We start from the raw sequence: 6,251 nt of genomic DNA, 5'->3' as shown, positions 1-6,251 counted from the left end.
TTTGCTGTTACCAAGGGAATACTTACTGCAATCTGGCAAAAATCTGTCCCATGGGTAATCTGAGGGGTAAAAAGGCACATAATCATTCATTTTCACACAAGTACCCTACCAAGTAGAAAAAAGGTTTTTCTCAGATTGAAGTCTGGATGTCTATTTGATGGAAGGGGGAAACCACTCTTTCCAAGCTCTCATAAAATGTTGCAAGAAGACATTTGGATGGCTGAAGCAGCCCTGATCTCTCTCTATCCTCTAGTACACAGCTCAGTATGATTCAGCAGGCACCAATTTTAAGTGACCATAGTTTTATTTCATATGCCATTTTTCCCACTTATGTGGAAGTGGGCTTTGGTATGCCCACACCTAATCTTTGTATTTTTAATGCAAGGGATGAATATTGTGAACTCTACCCATATAACATTGAAATCAGCTGGCACAAAGGGTATTTGCTATGAAAATATATTTTCTAGGGAAAGGTGGGAGGGTGCAAAGTAAGGCATGAAAGAACTAAATAGAAAGTGAACAGCTTTCTAATATTGCTAAAAATGTAGTAACCTTTAAATGGTAATTTTTTTTTTTTTAGGACACTGAAACCAACATATGTTTAACTTCTCGGATAAATTTGAATTTTAAAATTCCAAGTTTAATATTAAACAATGTGGAGGAAGATTACACACACACACACACACACACACACACACACACACACACACACACTCCAATTAAAGGAAACTAAAACATGAGAAAGTATTTTTTGAAAGTATGAAAGACAGTTAACTTAAACACTGTTCTAGTGTGCTCACTGTCCATAGGCAGGCCCTAAGCATGTGATCCACTAGCCATTTTTCCCAGAGAATCTGTATATCTGTTTTATTAATTTTGTCTTATGTACACCTGACAAAGGACTTCAATCACATAAACACTGTTGTCTGGCAAACACATAATAGATGAAGCTTATTTTGAATCTGAGGATACAAATCCCATTGTCTGTAAGGTGAAAATATTAAGAGCAGTATACGGTGCTAGCTCACAGAAGATACCTAGAGCATGGTGTAAACAAACTTCAGTTTATTAATATGACAAATACTAAATTATAGATAGCTCATATTGTAACTGTTGCCTCTGGTTTAGCACACCTTCAACACGGTCACTTTTGTGTGGAGCTGTAGGTTCTGCTTGGTTTTGTTTTAGACTCTGTAGTTTGCAAGCTCTGTATGATGTGTATGTGTGTGTAACTAGAGCATATGTTGTTTATGAGCCTTTAATCTTTCTTCACTTAAGGCAGCAATGCCCCCCTCTGCAGTTTACAGTGTTCCATCTGTGTCACTTGTCTTGAGTTGTAGATTTGTATCATGGCAGAGCATAGAAAAGGTATCTTCAATCTTCTCATGACAGCTGCACAGCATTTTTCTAGGCTGACAGTCCCTGTCAAATCAACAAACGTGCTGCTTCCAGTGCTGCTGATTTTCCAAAAAGCATTTTAAAATGCCCAATTTTGTGTGGGCAGTTGTTACTTCCCATCCAGCTTGCCTTTATATCACTGCAGAGTTTCAGCCAAGGATAGGCATAATATACTCAACCTGTCCTGCAGCATTGTAGTACTCTCTAATAAGGTGAAATACAGTGTTTTGAAAATGTATATTCAAGTGTGTCCCTAATAGCCTAATGATCATAAAATTCATTCAGGCATGTAGAATACCTAGATAAATCCCTGGAATAGCATGTTTAGTCCTGTGCATTGTCTTACCAGGACAATCATAATTTTCATTTGTAACCGTGCCATATTATATCAACAAATATTTAGCAGAAGAGGGCCTTCAGCTCAGGTTTTATTGCATTCTAGTCACCCTTGTCCTATTTTTTCATATTGCAAGTTTGGCTGATGTATTCCTAGTAGAAAATTTATGTTCACATCAAAAGAGTTTAAAAATAAGAAAACCCTATCCAGTACAAGAGGCACAGGGAGTGGATTCTTAATTAGCTGTGCTTCCTTTTTGCTACTGCCATCCGATTTAAATCTCTAAGTCAGAGCTCTAGAGTGACAATGTAAGCATTTCGAGTAACATTCTTCAGAATGTTATTTTCAGAGTAAGAAAAATTGTAAGAGCTGTATTAAGTAATAAAGAGAGAAAATACAGAGATTGTTAAACTATTATCTGTCCCTATATGAAAATGTTTTTCACTGAGAACTGTAATAAACAAGTAAAATTCTTAGTTCTGACATGATAACTCTCTACTTTTATTGCAGGGTGACTCAAACCACCTTTTTATCTCAGAGGAAATGATACAAAACTAGAGAAATGGCCTTTGAGAGAAAAATTGTATCACCAGTAAAGAGTTTACGTGAAGATGTTTTTCTTTACACACTTACCGAGAGGTTTTTGTGGTGGAACTGAAAAAACATACAATGTAAAAGTGTAAAGCTATTTTGCATCAGAAAATAGACTTCATAGTACTTGTGTAGATGGGCTAATACAGGAGAGGCTGTAAATTTTGCATCACATAGATTTTAAGAGAAAACTGTGATTTATAGCAGTCTGTTTTCATCTGTTGTATTTTCTCCAAGTTGCAGTTCAAGGACTAATTTATACATTGCATTCTGTTAGAATCTTGGCTTCCAAAATATTTTCAGGAATTGTAGTAAGCACATGTCACTGTTAATTAACCTTAAAGACAAGACAATACAATTCCTCTCTAATCACAGAATGATACTGCAGAGTCTTTTTAGCCACCGTTGGCTTTAACTTTTAAATTAGTTTTAGAAAATAGCAGCATGATTTAGTAAGTCACACTGAAACTTGAAATAATTGAAGTGGAAACTATTTGGCCAGTAGCTAAATATTGTTCATTAACTGCTGGTAATGATTAATGTGCTAGGCAAATTATTACTGATTTTATTTCCAATGTGTCTGTGTATTTCTATGACAAAATTCAAGCTTTTGAAGGAAATGAAGAAGCAAATCCACAAATATAGAAAATAATAATTTACAATTTTATATTATTTTAAATTATTTTAATAATTTAAATATTCCTTTCTCTGCAAGGAAAGGTTATTGTGCAATTCTTACTCTGAATCAAGGTATTGGGGAGTAAGTATTTTTCTTTATTTTTTCTATTAAACTGTGTAAGCAAACTGATAAGTAATATTTTTGTGTTTGACCACATAGATTAAACAAGAAATGAGAGGGATTATGTAAATATTAAAAGTTTTGTCTAATTTATGAAAGCATCTGAATAGGCAAAGGCAATGAGCAGTCAAATTTGATAGAAACAACTTATTTTTTTTAAATTTCTTTTTGATGTGTATGAAGACTGAAAACTCCTCATGTGGATGTGCTTCTATACAGTAGTCAATCTGACTGGTCATCAATAGATAATCTTTATTTGATTATTGTCTTTGTATCAAGTGGATACTGAAGGAGCTGATGTGTAGCAGCTTGCAATGATGTGCATGCCCTCTATAAAATTTTTCACAATATTGAAAAAATGTCTCTGTTTTAACAGTTATTCTTTAAGAGGAACTGTAAATGATCTATCAAGCCTAAGCTATGAAAGAAAAGATCAAAAGCCAGGCTAGATACAGAGGATACAAAGAAAAAATCCAACCCTATTCCTGTTAAAATAATGGGTGTGAGTGCAATAGAGGAGGTTCTTTTTTTATTTCCCATTAGTTACATACTAGGAGCTTTTGGGGGCAAAATCCTAGCTTTTAAGTTTCCCAGTAATTTTTCTTTATGTACTATTGGTAATATATATATAGTGTATATAAAAAATAATAATATTAGACTCATGTAGATACTAAGTGTATGTGCTGCTTATTGTGGCAAAGGCTAAACTGATCCAGTTACAGCTGCAGTTGCTTGATACTGTTAATTCTCGGTGATATCAGATCAAAGCAACTATAACTACAGCATTTTCACTAAAAAAAGGAACAGAACAATATTTAAAGTGAAAGCTTAGTATTTGTGGAATGTAAAACAAAATCAAATCTTCACAAGCTCTGCAGTAGTATTACACACGTGACTGTATCATCTGTTTCAGATGCTCCCAAAAACCATTGAAACAACTGCATGACCTCTTAAAGTGATCTGTGCACATGAAATTTACTTTTGCAAACACCTCTTGAGTATGAGATAATAAGTTGAAAGTCCTTTGATGATCCATGTGGAGAAGAATAGCTTATGGTTACTATCAATTGTGGAAATTCATGAGATATTTGTAATTTCTTAAATTGAGAACTGACTTGTTAATAACAGCTTTAAACTGATTGTAAGCCTACAGGTCTTTCCAAAATTTGACTAGTTCTGAATTTCATGTGCCAAAAACTGCGTACTTTTATTTCAGTATTATTTAAGTATGGCTCAGTGGATTGCCTATTAAGTTGATCTAATCCCTGTCCTCAGCATGAGGCAAGGAGGGTTTGCTTGAAGACAGTAAGAATGGAGAAGGCCAGAACTGCATGAAAGCATATTTTTCAGACCACAAAATGAGAAATTGATTGAAACAGTCTGCAATATAAAATTACAGTCTATTATATTTATTGAATTCTGTTATGCAGAAGTTATTAGACCATTTACTGAAGCTAAACTTACGATGAGAATCTTGATTTATGTGAAACCAAACCAAACCAACTAACCCTTCACCCAGATTATACTATACATAATATACTTCTCAAGATATTAGCAAACTTAAAATGATCATTGAATTCATTCCATCAACTTAGTAAACTCTAAAATGATCATTGAATTCATTCCATCAACTCTGTCCTTCCCAAAAGTGCTGAACAGGAATGAAGGGTGATAACAAATCAAGTAGATATATGCATCACTAATCCATACAGCTCAGCTCTCCTTTAAAAGTAAATTCCAGAAAGGGACCTGCATTTTCAAAGATGCATAAAGCTCCTGCCAACTGGTGTTCCTGCATTCAGCTCATTTAAAGATTAGCTGTAAACTCAGAGAAAAAAGAGAAAGACTTGATGCCTGCAGGCATAAATATAGAAAGACATTAGAATTTTTTCCCTTCCTTTTTCTTGGAAGCCTATGAAATTGAATGTGGCATATAGATATGTGAATTCTTCAATTACTAGCATCTACCTGAAACCTTTGCTAAAGTATACATTGCTTTCAAATTTGCTTCTTGCAAGAAAAAAAAAAAAAAAGAGAGAGAGAAGGAAGAGAGTTTTGGAATGTATGAGAAACAAAGTAATATGTTTGTATCCAATACAAATTGAGCTTATGTTGCTATCATCAATAATGTAAATCTGAAATTAGTGGACTGGAAGGGGTTTTGTTTATCACTGAGATTACATTGGTCAGAAAGAACAGGCTATGTTAAAAGATACTGCGAATCTGAATTTGGGACTTCTGTTATCAGACAAAAGTGCCATGCTCATAAAATACAGAGTTGTTCTGATATAGAATCACACTGTTAATTCAGAGTTCCGAATTTTTATGGTGTAACTTTTTACTTGACAAATGACAAAGGAGATGTTAACCTGTACAACTGTAATTATTACAGTTTACCTATCCAATGTCCTTGTAGAGATGGTAGAAGACCAGCATAAACAACGCATTCTTTGGCTAATTTGAAACAAATATATTCATATTTCCACAGAGTTCCATTGACATTGTACTTCTTAGTGCCCACATCTGATCAATATTAATGATTAAGAAGCCACAATCTCAGAAAAAGTGGCAGAAATAAAAAAACAATTTGGGCCTCTGTAGAAATCAAAGATGTAGTAAACAATTATACTCCAGACAGGTAATTTCAAAGATTAATTATATGCTAATGAAAATAATTTTCTCTCATATATACATATACAAGTAGTGGAACAGATAAATAATAAGATTTATTATATAATTTTTAACATTTTACATTTATTGAGGAAATATTGATGAAGGCTGTTTCCACATACTCTGAGTTGATTCTGATTCTGTCCAGCTTCAGTGGAATACTACTACCTGCCTAATATCTAAGTAGCCCAGTCACAAAGTATTAGAAGCCCAAAAATTAGCACTGCAATACATACCTTTCAGCCTGTGAAGTGGAAGACTGAACCCCATGCTAGGAAGCAGTGACAGATGGGACAGAGCAGCAGGACCCTCCCCAGGGCTGGGTGGGGTTTGATGCTGCAATGCTGGGTGGGCCCACACCACTGCAGCTCCCCAGTGCTCTCAGGGCTTGAGAGGCTGGCACCTGCTGAGTGCTGCTTATACCAGGGGGTGCACGGGGGGTCTGGATTGCAAGGT

The sequence above is a fragment of the Manacus vitellinus genome, unplaced genomic scaffold, assembly GCF_001715985.3.
Source record: "Manacus vitellinus isolate BGI_N305 unplaced genomic scaffold, ASM171598v3 scaffold_15_pilon, whole genome shotgun sequence".
Classification (NCBI taxonomy): domain Eukaryota; kingdom Metazoa; phylum Chordata; class Aves; order Passeriformes; family Pipridae; genus Manacus; species Manacus vitellinus.
This window is presented reverse-complemented; position numbering follows the sequence as displayed.